The following is a 14,830-nucleotide window of genomic DNA, read 5'->3' as shown; positions in this document are numbered from 1 at the left end:
TTGTCTTTTTAGCTTGCCACTTACTACTGTTCAATCTCTTCTGTTTCTTCCTATGGGTCCAGTTTTAGCAGTCTTAGCTGCCATTCAGCCTGCACCAATTTGCAATAAAAATCAAGTGAGATCACATGACATGTATCCAATTTCACTCGAATATGGCGAGTCATGTACACATGGCTTAGGATAAACTGAAGCAGGCTATCCCAAGGTCCTCTGTGCTACTGGGGAAAATCATCCAGCAGCTTGGACAAATCCTTCAACCTTAGCTATATCTCAGTGTAGCTTGGAGTCATTTTCCATGAGGCTAATCAGCTACTTACTTCTCCCATATGTCTCAAGAGCTATTCCAAACTACTCTTCAAATTTCTCCCTCTGCCCCATACTCTCCTACTCTTAACCTAAGATCTTACCTTCTTATTTATTCAGAAAAACAAGAAACAACTTTGTCACCTCCACAATCCAAAACCACCTATAAAATGTATTTCCATCAAGGCCCATGCTTTCACAATGTTTCCTATTGTCTATAAAAGACTCTTCCACCTGCTGCCAAAATCTAGTTCATCTACCCAAACACCTGCACTGGAGTTTGTTCTGACATGACAGAGACCCTGGGTCATCAGCCACTCACTTTACTGTTTGTTCTCTTCAACATATAAAAATGTTCTTAAAAAAAAAAAAGTCCTCTGACCCTTTATCACCCTCTAGCTACTGTTGTATATCTCTTTTCCTTTGCAGCCAGACTTCTTATAGAGCCATTTACATTTCCCATTTCCCTTCCTCACTGGCTATTTACTGCTCAACTGACCACAGTTTTATCTGCTGTCTCCAAAACAGCAATGAAATTATTTCTACCAATTAACTTCATATTATGAAATCCAGTGGATATATTCCTTTTTCTTTCTTTAACAGTGTTAACAATTTCCTCTTTCTTAAACCTCTCTTCATTTAACTTTCATAACATTTTTCTCCTCTGGTTTTCTTCTACGTCTCTGGAATCTCCTAACAGTCTCCCTCGTTGGCTCCTTTTCTTATGATCTCCCAAAAATAACAGCATTCTCATTGGTTTCTTCCCAAGTGTGGGTATATTCTCCACACTGACTTCCACAACCACTTACATATGGGTGACTCCTAACTCTAATATACACCTCATTCATGTCTGTAGATTTTCACATTCACAGTCACTTGAATGTTTCTTAGTTATCAGAACTTAACAGGCCCTAAACTAGTCTCACTGTCCTGGTTCCTAAAAGCAGGTTGTTTCTGTATTTATCTCAAAGAATTGTGCCCAGAGACCCAGAAGAAAACTTGAGTCATTCATTAGTTTTCTTTCTTAACCACTACATCCTTGTATGTTTTATCTCCTAAACATAACATATATATCTTCATTCTCATTTCATTGTCTTATTTCACCTAATTGCCTACATAACTTTCTAGCTGGTCTTTTTTGTTTGTTCATTCGTTCTAATCCCACCAAACCTAATACTACACTTAACCATTACTAGAATGATGCTTCCAAAATGTGAGTTCATGTTAATTTTGCCAAAACTTTATAGATTTGGTGCAAGTTCACTTTTTTATGGTTGTGAAAAGGTGACTCTAAAGTAGATACATAATAACAAAGATCTAAGAACAACCAAGATATCTGTGAAGAATATAAGGGTGGAAAGACTTGCTTTATTGATATCAAGATTTATTCTAAAGCCACAATTAAGGCAGTGTATTATTGTCTTGTAAATAGACAAACCAACCAATGATAAATAGTAGATAACCCAGGAAGAGGCCCGTTCATACATGGAATTGTGATATTTGGCAGAGGTCTGTCTCTTAGGGTGAAATGGGGAAAACAGAAACTTGTCAGTAGTTCCTGTACCGTGTTTCCCCGAAAATAAGACCTAGCCAAACCATCAGCTCTAATGTGTCTTTTGGAGCAAAAATTAATATAAGACTCAGTCTTATTTTAATACAATATAAGACTGGGTCTTATATAATACTGTAGTATAATGTAAGACCGGGTCTTATATAATAGAATATAAGACCATGTATAATATATAATATAATATAATATAATACCCAGTCTTATATTAATATAAGACCCGATCTTATATTAATTTTTGTTCCAAAAGACGCATTAGAGCTGATGGTCCGGCTAGGTCTTATTTTTGGGGAAACACGGTAAGAGAGATTTAAAACAGGAAAATAGAGATATAAAAATTATATTTAAGGGCTGGAAGGGCAAAGTTTTGAGACATGGGCATGCCTTTAGCTTTATACTACACTGCTACAACCATCCAGAGAGTCAGGAATGTTTGGCTGCTATATAGAAGTCAGCAGACTTTGGGACACTCCTACTGAGGTCACAGCTTTCCTAAACTTCAGCCCCAAGACTGGTGACTGACATAGGAATTCTGAGTCTGCCTGGCCCCTGAAAAACCTACTTCTGCAAATCTGTATTTCCTCTGCCATTGTCACTGGGAATAAATTGTTTTTACCTCACTACTGTTTTCCAATTTTGCGTGAGTGCATTTCTCTGACAGTATCTAAACTGTTTCTCAAAACTTACTGGCAAAAAAGTTTGGAAAAATTCAGTTTTCAGGTTTTTAGTCCTTGTAATACAGGGGAAAGGAAGAAAGGGAAATCAATGGGTGCCAAGGGCCACAGAAAACATCTAGCTCAGGGAGCATTCAAGATCAATGGAGAAAGGAAAAACTGTTCAAATAAAAAGTGCTGGGATGACTGGATATGCATCCCAAAAACTGAAGTTGAATTTCTGCCTAATGCTGTACACAAGAGTCAGCTTAAATAGATAAGGACTTCTGAGAAAAGAAAAACTTTAGGGAGAAAATGTAGGAAAAATTTTTTTTTTTTTTTAAGCTTTGGGGTGGGGAAGCTTTTTTTAAAGTATAAAAAATTCTAACCATAGAAGAAATGATTGATTGATTCAACTTTATTAAAAATAATAACTTCTGTTTACCAAAAATATATTTAAAAAGGGAAAATACATTGTTAGTACAGTTGTTATATATATAACCAACAAAAGTTTAATACCCAGAATATATTTAAAAACTGCTATTCAATAGGAAACACACAAACAAAATAGAAAAATAGACAAATGCCATGTAAGTGTATGGCCAATAAACATGAAAAAGGTATTTAATCTCTCCAGCAATCAGAAAATAAAGATTATGATCAAATTGAAATACTATACTTATGATTTTGGTAAATATTAATACATAAATATTAAAAGTCTTCCTGTTTCCCTCTTACCCTCCACATTTTTGTATGTTTTGTCTCTTAAATACAGCCTAAATATTTTTTTCTGTCTCATTCCCACTGTCATTGCTTTAGTTCACAAAGTATTGAAGAGAGTATAGATCACTAGGAATTTCCATATAATGGATTTGGAAGGGTAAATTAGAAAATCACTTTGGAAAACAATTTGGGATTATCTTGGAAATCCGAGCATGGAAATACTATATAACTAAGCAATTTTACACCTCATACCTACCTCCAAAGGAATTCTTGTGCATGTGCCCAGGGGGCAGGCTCATATAAAACAGTTTGAAATAGCCAAGAAGTGGAATTCTTTAGAATCCATGATGAAGAGAATGGATGTATAAATTATGTTACATTTCCAGAATAGAATATTATATAGCAGTGAAAATGAACGATCTATAGCTATATTCAGTGACATATGGATCTTAGAAATCTAACGTAGCGCAAAAAAGAAAAGTCCTAAAAGACTATAAACAATAATGACACCGTTAAGATAATGTACAAACACAAAAATTAAGCAATATGTTTAGACATATACATTTAAAATAGCGATTTTTAAAAAGCAAACAAAATTCAGAATAGTGCTTTGTTCTGGTTTAGTGATGTGATAGAAAAGTACATAGGTAGAAGCAACTTACTCACAATGTGTTCATTGGATAGTAAATTCATGAGTTTAATATATTATTATGTTTTACAACATAAATATATGTTAATAAATTATTTTGTATGTGTCAGACATAATATTAAAATATACAGAAAAATGATCTATATTCTAAGATGTTCAGCTTGTTTTAAGAGGAAGAGCTGTCATTTTTTATGATCTATTTTATTTTTGCTGTCCAATAAGTAAATCATGATTTAAAACAAACAAACAAACAAAAAACTGCTCCCTATTTATCATCTATGTGTATCACACATGTTACTACAAAATTGCTAAAAATATTAATTTTAGCTCTGTGCTGGAATGGCTTGCTGCCCACCAAAACACAAAGCAGTGTAATGAAAGTAAATAGACTTTCTGATTTACTAAACTGGAGGAAATGTAACATACGCTGAAAAGTACCTGGGGATTTTATGTGCTAACATCCAGCAGGGGAAATAAACCTGTGAAAATGACAAAGTGGAGTCAGGATCAATCACTGTGGGTTTTTGGTTTTCTTTTGCAATCTTAGTACATTTCATTGTTGGAGGTAGTGGGGAAAAAAGCAAAATGAAATAAAAGAGGAAATCATTCATTGTCTCTCTTTTTAACCCTCCATTATCTCTGAATTCTTTTTTGGACGAGGTTCTGATGCCTTAGCTTAACACATGGCTTCTCCAGATTTTCTGCCTGTCCAGCTTCATCGCCTGTCACATTCCTGGCCGACATCTGCTCAACCCTTCTCATAAGCCAAACTCAACTTCCGGTGGATCTCTGAGTAGGTCCTGCTGTTTCATGTTTCTGTGTCTTTTCCCAGGCTGTTTGCTCTTCCTGGAAATCCCTCCCTTTCCATCTTCCCCTCACTGACATCTCACTAGGAAGTCTTGCTGACTCTTTAGTCTGAGGCTCCCTTAGTCCCTTATGCATAACTTTCTCATGGTAGTTGTCACACTCCAATAAAAGTTAATTTTCCTGTCTCCTCCATTAGACCTTAAGCTCTTTAGGATCAAAGCTTATATCTTTTTTTTTTTTTTTTAATTACACAGTGCTACTGTTATGGATACCAGGACCGGAAAGAACCCAAGAGGCACTCAGAGGGTTAGAAGAGTCAGCTTTATTACACTGGTGGGCTCAGCGGGATCCTTTCCAAAAGACTGAGCCCCTAGCAAGGTTTTGAACAGGTTTTTATGGGTTGGGGACTTCCTTGAGTTGGGGAAGGGGTAGGTGTCCTCTGGTGATTGGCTTAGGGGCTATGCGGAAGTGGGCTGGGGCTTAGGCTGGGGACTTCTCTCTCCTCTCCGGCCACCATTTTAGGTCAGTTCCACGTGGCAGGGAACCATTTTAGGTCAGTTTCTCCATCACTACCCAGTACTTATCACAGTGCTTTATACTCAGTAATGTTACCCAAATCAATTTGTATGGGGAAAGTACTATTTTGAGGTGATATTCCTTCAAGGAATTGCGTTTTCTTCCACGGCCCTCCCTTCAGGCGGAAGTGCTCCTCCCACTCACCTCATCCAGTTGGCTCTTTAATCACTTCCGCAGGAAACTTCCTTGCTCTTCATGAGTAGCAGGCACTCTATATGTGCTCTCTCAGAGTACCGTGTATTACTAGCATGGCAGTTGTACATTTACGTCAATTTGTATCATTCTTTGTATAATGTTTGCTTCTCCCGCTAGACTGTAAGCTCCATGAGTATAGAGACCAGGTTGGCTTTTGTTCACTATTGCACTTCTACTGTATGGCTTAGGGTAGACTCCCAATAAGTATTTGCTGACTGACTGACTGACTGACTGACTGACTGACTGACTGACTGAATGATTGAATGAATGAATTGTGAGCATTGCTGGAATTCAGGACATTAGGAACATGTCTGATAGACTGGTAGGGGATGCACAGCCCATTCTGTTATCTGAGTGCCGATGCCAGGGTGCCATGTCCTGTTCAGAAAACGTTTCTGTGGGCACCTGCAGGAGAGATGAGGATGGGGAACACAGCATCATGCTTGCTTCAGGTACTGCTCTCCTTTCCTGGTCCATGGACCTACGTTTGAGTCTAAAGAGAGGTGGTTTAGAGGCAGAGTGAAGGAATCCTTCTCACAAGGGAAACTCAGATGTATGGGACGTAGTATACTTTGTGGCCTGGTTGACAAAGTCACACAAGTTGAGGTTGGGGAGGGAATTCCCCTGACCCTACATAATCCAGGATGGTGCTTTTGGTGCAGGGTGACCAGCACAGGGTGAAATCCAGGGAATCCTTAGCTTGAACTTGAATATTTTTTCTTTGACATCAGGCACAGTGTCAGCTGTCAGGCACTGCTCCCAAGTGGCTTTTTGGGCAGCCACCCGCAATAAAGAGGAGCTGGAGGGAAGAAAAACCATTCGCGCTCTTATGACACAGCCTGAGACAGAAATAAGTAAGATCCCAGAGCCCTAGAAACCCTGTTTTGTGCATGTGGAGTATAGAACAGTGCAATTAGAGGGTTTTAAACTTTTAAAAATTTTGATATCTTTATATCCATAGGTTGCTGAGGCCTGAGAAAGTCACAGTATATCATTGTAGTTCTCTGTGGTTCCAGGTAAGAACTTTCTTTTGAATTATTTGAACGTTTACAAATAATAGTCTCTAGTTTCAGTCTTTAGGGATGTGTTTTACTGACCAATTTACATAGTTTATAGTTTGACTTGTAAAAAGAACCCTTTAGTTTGACCATCTGGAAGTAGTACGAATTATTGATATTAATTACTTCTCTTCCATATTCTATTTTTGTGGTCCTCTCAGGTTCAGGCTTTGGTGATACATATGACCTTCACGAATATTTCATGTTACATGAGATGGCCTCTAGGTCTTCCTTAAGTGACCTGATATTGCTGGATGAATATGTTAAATCTAGGAGAGCAAAGGCATTTATTGCTTCAAACTTTTTGCCTGAACTGCGTTATATTTTCTTCACATTGAACCTACTTTTGTTCTTAATCCTTTCATTACTTTGGAAACCATCTTTAGTATCTATAAAAGACCTGACCTCTGTAGACTTTCCTTCCCATGAGAACGTCACTTCAGTTGCCAATGACAGTGCCTCCTTCATTAGACACAAAAGAGGCAAAGCGGTGGGAGGGCACCACACTGCATGTTAGGGAGCTTGGGTCTGGTTCTGGCTCTTCCACTGGCTCCCTGGGCCTCACATTGTTCCTTGGTGTAAGCCAGTTTGATCCTGTTGTCTTCTCCAACTTCTGCAGAAAAATCTCATTCAACCTAATTCTTCAAGCCTCATTCCTCTTTCCATCACTGACCTGCTTTCCTCTTGAGCATCCCTTTAATAGGACACATTCTGCTGATTGGCTTTCCCGCTCTAACTTAGACCTGTCTCTTCCCACATATTTGAACTATGTAGCCTCAGCTAGTTTAGATGATGCTTGTCCTGATTTACTTCACAAGGGTCCTTGTGACTACCTTAATTAGCTCCTTTTTAGTCCTGTCTGGCCATCCAGCCCCCTGCCTCCCTTCAGAAAATGCCATCCAGCCACAGGGAATTCTCACTTGTTGGTTTTCTCTTGAGTCCAGCAGCCTAGAATTTTAGGCAAATGAACATCAGTATTCACTAACACTAGACTCACAGGCCTTGTGGGGAACTCCAGTCCCATAACTAAAGATGATATGATTCCTCCTGTTCTAGTTCAATCTACTGCTTCCCCAGGGAGAACTGCCAGCCTGCTGCTCCTTGGATTGGGTGACTTGGAAGTGCATCTGAAGATAAACAGTCATTTTTTATAGTTCACACTACCTAAACCTATGCTGAAGAAGGGGTATTTTCATTCTTACCAGTCCTATTTTTTATTTTTATTTTTTTTTAGAAACTATGGTTTCTGTTCTGCAAAGTACTGGATTATTACACACTCAGTCTTTTATATAGAAGCATCAGAAAAGTATCTCGGTTCTAGTTAAATTATTTTAATTTTAAGCTTCAGTCTGATAGGGGAGTTCTATTTATCCATATATTTATTTTTGATCAATATCTTTATATTTCACTTTCTTTCCCTATCATCCAATATTTTTCTTTATAACAAATGGAAACATAATATAAATTCTATTTGTTACCATCTTTGTTTTTCCACATACACATAATTTCATTCCAACAATTTTCTCTGTAACTTATAATATTTCACTGATTGGGGTTTTCGTATTTATCAAATTCTTGATTGTTAATCATTTAAATATTGACACATTTTAAAATCTATATTTGGACTCGTAATTTTGGTATCCAACAAGCAATGTACTATAGTTTGGTCATTTAAATTAGTCATATTATGTAATTCCTGTGTTTGATTGATTTTTGATCACCAAAAATTCTGAGCTGTCTCAGCTGGCCCTGTGCCTCTACTTTTAAGTGCAAAACCCAGGATTCTTACTTTTCTTGGTCACCTCCATAATAGACAAACCAATAAACAGTTAGAAATTTCCAGGGAGTCTTGAATTCTGATCTATCTTATAGGGCTCAGGATGGGAATTCAATTTTCTTAGTATTTCTCAGTTTCCCGTGTTGGAAACATGGGGTATAAAAATACGTTTTTGTACATCAGTAGGAGACAAACCAATTGTATTGTTTTTCTCTGGCTATCATAACAAAGTACCACAACTGGGTGGCTTAAAACAACCTCAATTTATTCTTTCACAGTTCCACAGGTTAGAAGTCCAAAATGAAGATGTTGGAAATGTTGGTTCCCACTGGAGACTGTGAGGGAAAAATCGATTTTATGACTCTCTCCTGGCTTCTGGTGGTCACTGTCAGTCTTTGTCAATCCTTGGCTTGTTAGGTATATTACTTTAATCTCTTCCTCCGTCTTCACATGGCCTTCTCTTCTGTATGTCTTTGTGTCCAAATCTCCCTCTTCTTATAAGGACACTAGTCAAATCAGATTTAAGGCCCACTCTAACCCAGTATGATCTCATCTTAACTTGATAACATCTGCAAAACCCCTATTTTCAAATAAGGTCACATTCATAAGTTCTGGGTAGATACAAATTTGTGTGGGACAGTATCCAACCCAGTGTGCTAACCAAGAAACTTTTACTTGGTTTCTCTTGTTAGGGGTTAGGGGAAGGGAGAAGAGGATTTTACTTTTCCCGGTTTTTTATGGATACCACCTATAAAAATTAGAAATAGATTTGGATGCAGGTCAGAAAACCAAAAGCATATATATATATATATATATATATATATATATATTTTATATATATATATATATATATATTTTTTTTTTTTTTTAATTTTTTTTTTTTAATTTTTTTTTTTATATGTGACAAGAAGTTGGAGACAGATGGTAAAGAGAAGGTACTGTGACTCACAATGCCAGCTGGGAGCCAGGTGCTCGCTGTCTTACGGCTCAGTCGCCCTCATTATGTAGACTTTGACCTTACACTTGCTGCCTCATGGTCACAAGATGATGACTCCACTTCAGCACCATACTTGGGCAAATAGGATACCCCAGCTGACTGACCGTTCCTTTTTACAGAGCTTTCTTAGAAGTCTTGGATGCTCCTATCCAGTACCTTCCACTTTGATCTCACTGGTTAGAGCCAGCTTATATGCCAGGACAGTAGGAAAGGTGTGTTTTTTTGTTTTGCTTTTTGTTTTTCTTTTTGATATTTATTTATTTTTAAGCAGGACAAATTGCTGCACTAGAACAAATCAGGTTTCAGTCCGCAAGGAAAGAGAGAAAATAGATATTGCAAAAGCGAGCTGGTATTGTCTGCTAAATCTCCCAAAGTTTATCAGATCTAGGACTCAGGTCCTCAATGAGGAATTAGAGTTAATTGTTTTAAGTTTTTGTTTTGTTTTGAAAGATTCACAATATCTATATTTTTTACCCAAGGACTGACTCTTTTCTGATCCTTGGCAGAAAAGCTTCTACCTCCTATCAAACAAAACCTTGTTTTATAAGCTTCAGAGACTCCCATGGTATCACAGGTTCCTTGTGAGGTTGTGTTTTGTGGATATATTAGGTTGGTGCAAATGTCATTGCGGTTTTTGCAATTATTTTTAATCTTTTAAACTGCAATAACTTTTGCATCAACCTAGTTTATCACTAGCTCAAAACTATAGCGCTAAATTTGTGGTTGTTTAGTATTATACCAAATGTATATTTTATGATTTATTTAGCTAGCCCTCTATTATTGGGGATTTAGATTCTGATATATTTCTTATCAATGTTCTTTCAAATAATTTTCTAATTGGGTGACTTTGAAAACAGTCTCCCATAGTCCTCTTAAGATTTAGTCACTACGGAAAGCTGAGATTCTTAGAAGGCTTGATTTTTATTAAGACTGATCAAAACCTGAGTGGGATATGTTGAATTGCTCTATTCTGGCTGTAATGGCATGTTATTTTAACAAGGCAAAGATGTGCTCACAAAATACCAACTGATAGGTAATATGATAGTACAGGAGAGAGAACATTCAATGGTTTTCCTTTTCAGTTTTCCTTTTTTCTGTCCCCATGTGCTTGGCTTTGGACTGAGTTGTCCTTTCCTATTATTATTATTATTTTACATACTCCTAAACTTACCGCAAAGGTGTTAGTAGGTGGTTAATTCTTTAAGACAGATTAAAAACAATCAGTCTCAGTCACCAGCTGCATTTTCTCTCCTCCGCTCTTCATTCCCCTCTGATTGTGACACAGCCATCCGACCCCATGCTTCAGACATAGGTTCTGGCATCCAACAGACACTCGGCTTCTCTGTATCTTTTTCCCTTTGTTCCTGGGCATGTCTTTGAGGGACTTCTAAGGCAGGAAGAAGCCCAGCATTACACTTTTCCCAGACCGTATGCTGCATACTAATGCTTGCTCCCCGGGCACTTGTAATTGCAGATATGGACTGTTTATGTCAGGGATGAAAGTGGGTGAACAGCTGCAGCTGCCAGGCAAAAGATAATGTAGGAATGAGATTGTCAAAGTAGCTTTCGCATATCTTAAATGAACTGCTTGTTTCTCTTCCTTTTCCATTCTATCCTTCTACCTGGGGTTCCCGCCTCTTCCTCAAGACTTTTGTCTGTTTTGTTATATTATCTGAGCTAGCTGTCCTGGAAGAAATGGTGGCCCTCACAGGATAGGAGAGAAGAGCGTTGGTGGGGTGGAAGGGTTGGAGATAGAGGTAGAAATGAGAAGGCAAAACAGTAAGGTACTGAGGAGAAGAGTTTGATCGTGCGTCGCAGCACCTCCCTATAAGCATCGATTAAAGTGTGTCTGAGATCATAATTCAGGTCAGGTTCTAATTCTTAGCCGGCCTGTTGAAGTCTATACTGCACAACTGGAGACGTTATGCCCCCCTCACATTTTAATACTGGATCGTTCACTTGCCTCTGGGGATTAAAATGAAGGATGCATTCCATATGCAGCGAGTCATTCTCCATCTTCCTTCTCGGTGCCGGTGGAACACAGCTCATTTGTACACCCCTCGCTTGCCAGTCTTTTATTCCTGTTCTGCCATTCCTCTTCCTCCCTTATCTTGCAGGAGTACAAGTGGCTATTTGTTCCTCTGTATGCCTTGCAGTCCAGCACTGAGAAAATTCACCCTTCCTTCCCTTATTGACAGACACAGACATCACTCTAGGAGTGAGGACAGAAATCAGCCAGCTGCCCTCTGCCCGAGCCTGACCTGGTTCTGTGTGGGGGGCAGGATAGAGGTGGCTTTGATCAGCTCCTATGGGCACTGCATCGATGGACGGTCCATTGATGATTCCAGTGTGTGTGCTCCCCTGTGACATGGCCCTTTGACAGCACCATTTGTTGTCATCAATTTCTTGATGCTCAGAAGGTTGGTGGAGTCTGCAGGCAGTTCCTTAAATCTTAGAGGAGGAAAGGCTACATACTAACCCTATTGGGACCTGACAGTCCCTTTTCTGTCTGGAAAGAGGCTCATCTAGGGACTGAAAAGCGCTCAATAGTCAATTCCATTTAATTCATCAGATATTTATTGAGAAGTTGCTTGAAGTCAGACATGATGCTAGGCAGGACAAGGCATAAAAGATGAATGGGACTCAGACCCTTGCCTTCTGGGACTTCAAAGCCTCGTAGATCTAAAAGGGGCAATAATTTTATAATACCGTGGGCTTTGGGGAGGCTGAGCTTTGGCAGATTCATTCTGACTTGGATGGGATCTGGGAAGTTTTAGGAGGTGGTGAAATGAAAAATGTGTGTGATTTAAATGGGAGTGTGTGTGTATGGGCATGCAGTAGGGAGGAGGATGCATGTGAGGAAGGGTATTCCAGATGGGAAATGAAGAAAATAGACTGTTGTGGTTTGTCTAGGATTGAATTCCACACACGTGTGTGCCTTAGCGAGTTTGGGCTGCCATAGCAAAATGCCATACATGGGGGGCTTAAACGACAGAAAACTATTTTCTCACAGTCACGGAGGCTGAAAGTCCAAGATCAGGGTACCAGCACAGTTGGGTTCTGGTGAGAGCTTTCTCCTGGCTTGCAGATGACCACCTTCTCACTGCTGTGTCTGAGAGAGAGAGAGAGAGAGAGAGAGAGAGAGAGAGAGAGAGAGAGAGAGAGAGAGATGTGTGTGTGTGTGTGTGTGTGGAGGGGAGAGGGAGGAGGAAGGGGCGGGGGAGAGGAGGAGGCAGAGGGAGAGGGAGAGGGAGAGCTCTCTTGTCTGTCTCTTCTTATAAGGGCACTAACTAATCCCATCAGACCAGGACCCTTTTCTCATGACCTCATGTAACTCTAATTACCTCTCTTCTCCTTTCCTTTCTTATTTCTTTCAAAAAAATATTTGTTGAATACTCACAAAAAATTACTGGATATTATGGGATAGGTATGGTGATAGCACTGTCATGTGACACTTGCTGGCTGCAACCTAATCACACTATACAGCACAGGTGAGCTTGTAGAAGGGACACATAGGTTGTGACACACCTTGTCTGATCACCTCTAGTTCAAGTGCAAAGGTCACCAGGCCCATTTCCTTTGTTGTCCACACATTCTGTCTCTCAGTTTTGCTTTTGCTGAGCCTCTAACTGGGCAGAATTCTATCCAGCCCAGAAAGAAGAGGGCAAGACGGTTTTATCTGTACGTACTGAGTTTGTAAATTGAAAGACACAGGATTGTTTATGATTGCCTGCATGTTCACTGAGTAAAATACTCCATTTTTTTCACCTGCAAAACTGTGAGAGATTAACTACCACTTATTAATTATCTGATAGCAAGTTTATGCTGAGAAATACAAAATATTGAGAAAATACAGTTCTTATGGGTCAAATGGTACATATGGGACAATGCTATTAAGTCAGCACCTACTATGTGCCTACTAGTGAGGTCTGCTAGAGTTAAATCTAGCAGTGGATGGCGCCTTAGTCCCTTCTCTCCTCCCACTATCTTCACCCCATAGACACTTATGGGAAACATTTAGTTTCTTGTAAGTGAGGTTTCTAGGAAGTTTTGTTTCTAAGAACTTGAGTTTCGGCATCTTAGTGATTTTTTTAAACTGCCAAGAAGAGGTGAGTATGGTGATTAATACTACTTTTACTAAAATGGACAGTACTAAATAAATCAGTGCCTTTTTCTTAACCTCATATAGATAAACTGGTCTCAATGACCAGGAAAGCTTGGAGAATTCCAAGGGATTCTTTTTAGCAGTTTTGGCAAACAAAGTGAAAGAGCAAATCCACACTCCTCGTCCATAACAGCTACCTCTCAGGTGTTTTGTTCCTGGCACTGACCATCAGCTCTAAGCTGCCCCCACAGAAGCAGGCACTCATCAGAGACCTCTCTGTCCAGCGCCTTCTCCCTGGGGGAGGGTGACTAAATAGAGTTGGGTTTTACTGCCATGAATTGCTGAAAACCTGTGATTAGCTGGAGATGTCAGTCGTCTGCATTCAAGGCTATTTCGGCACCACTATAGTGTTCTTGTTTTGGATCACTTCTCCCTGCCGGAGGTGATCATGGCCGGCTACTCATTACCCATAGTAAAGCTCTTTCCAGCTCATAGCCACTCTTTTATGGCTATTTTAAACACACAACTACTAGGGAAGACGAGGTGGCTTTGAGGTTTAATGCTAACATCGACACCTGCCTCTCACAGTGATGTGACAGTCTCTACCTTGCAGAGGTTCTGCTTTGTTAATATAGTTTCATCTGGTTTATTTCGGTAATTTGAAATTTTGTGTACACACACACACACACACACACACACCCACACACACTGTCACACTCACAGGTTTTTTACCAGGACACAACAATGACAATTTTTGTTTAATACAATTGATTCGCACCATAATGAGCAGTGAACAGAATTATCTACCAGACAGTTTTTGTTTATACAAAATCTGATTACTTTGAATAATAATATTAACAATAACAACAATAGCATATATTGAGCATTTACTGTATGTTCCACACACTTCCAAGTGGTTTAAATGTATTAACTCATTTAAAGACACACTAAATCAAGCTGAAAGGATATCGAATGGAGGCAGACACGGTATGTCCATTGAATTCAGATAGTCATCGATATGGTCCTTTTCTGGAAATTCTTATCTCTTTAGTTGTTTAAGGTACGTTTTTTTCCTCTGTTTTCACAGGGCTTAGAGGCAGACTAGGCCTCCCGAGAAACCACTGGAGCACATGACCCTCTTCCTCTCTGAGAGGGGCCAGCTGCTCTTTGTTCTTTTCATATCCCTCATCACAATTGCAAACTGTCACGTGTGTTTCCTCCTTTGTACCATTCTGTCTTCATGAACTTCAGCTCAATGCAAAGGTTTGTGCACATTTATGTTAAAAATGGATTTGGCAAATTTGGAAGATCCCCCTGCTTTGTTCCCTTGGTCTCTTTGCTATTGTCCTTGAGGTTTTTAACCTGCACAGGTGATGTAAAAGACTTGCATTTCTGAATCAGCTTGCACAGGAGCTAATGT

This window comes from Rhinolophus sinicus, linkage group LG03 (genome assembly GCF_036562045.2).
Source record: "Rhinolophus sinicus isolate RSC01 linkage group LG03, ASM3656204v1, whole genome shotgun sequence".
Taxonomy (NCBI): Eukaryota; Metazoa; Chordata; class Mammalia; order Chiroptera; family Rhinolophidae; genus Rhinolophus; species Rhinolophus sinicus.
The sequence above is the reverse complement of the archived record's forward strand: the minus strand, read 5'-3'. Positions refer to the sequence as shown.